At 42.3% G+C, this 622-nt stretch overlaps 1 long non-coding RNA gene across 1 annotated transcript; it reads right to left on the bottom strand.

Moving 5' to 3' along the window:
- Window positions 1-59: 59 nt before the first annotated feature.
- On the bottom strand, window positions 60-409 carry LOC121842121. The gene is made up of 3 exons (XR_006080945.1): window positions 348-409; window positions 213-252; window positions 60-89 (listed from the first exon to the last, which is right to left on the bottom strand). It is a non-coding gene; the product is annotated as an uncharacterized LOC121842121 (long non-coding RNA).
- Window positions 410-622: the final 213 nt, after the last annotated feature.

The following is a 622-nucleotide window of genomic DNA, read 5'->3' as shown; positions in this document are numbered from 1 at the left end:
TTTCCAGGTTCTTTGGTGGTTCGCTCCAGTTCTCATAATCGGGGGCTCAGCATCTATCTGAGGGCTTTGTCACAGGGGAGTCCCTGAATCTGAAAAGAAGACACTCTGAATTAGCACTTTACGAACCACTCCCTCTACATTTTTATGTAAATTAATGTTCTTACTGTCTATGTTATTAGGATTAAAATAACTTCTGTTGTTGACATTATTACCAGTGTGTCTGCTGTGGCATCACATCCTCCTGTGGATCTCCTGTATAATGAGGGACAGAGTGAGTTCTGCTCTCTACTGAACTCTAGTGGAGGTTGATATGTTACTAATACAGTAGATGTAAATGGATGGCTCACCTCTTCATATAGCAGTAGATGGTGACAAGAAGAGCTCCAGCAGTCAGGACAGCCCCCACCCCACCACAGGAACCCAGGAAAACACTGCTGCAGGGTCATGAGTTTATAAATGCATGATGTCAGAATGAAATCTGTAAAATTACAGAGCACCAAAAATGGACAGAATGTGTCATACTTACATATAACATTAATATGGACAGGGATAGTCTCTCTATAATGTTCAGAGCCTCACAGTAGTATCCCTCTCTGTCCTCAGAGCTGACATTATGGATGGT

The sequence above is a fragment of the Oncorhynchus tshawytscha genome, unplaced genomic scaffold (genome assembly GCF_018296145.1).
Source record: "Oncorhynchus tshawytscha isolate Ot180627B unplaced genomic scaffold, Otsh_v2.0 Un_contig_324_pilon_pilon, whole genome shotgun sequence".
NCBI lineage: Eukaryota > Metazoa > Chordata > Actinopteri > Salmoniformes > Salmonidae > Oncorhynchus > Oncorhynchus tshawytscha.
This window is presented reverse-complemented; position numbering and strand designations above follow the sequence as displayed.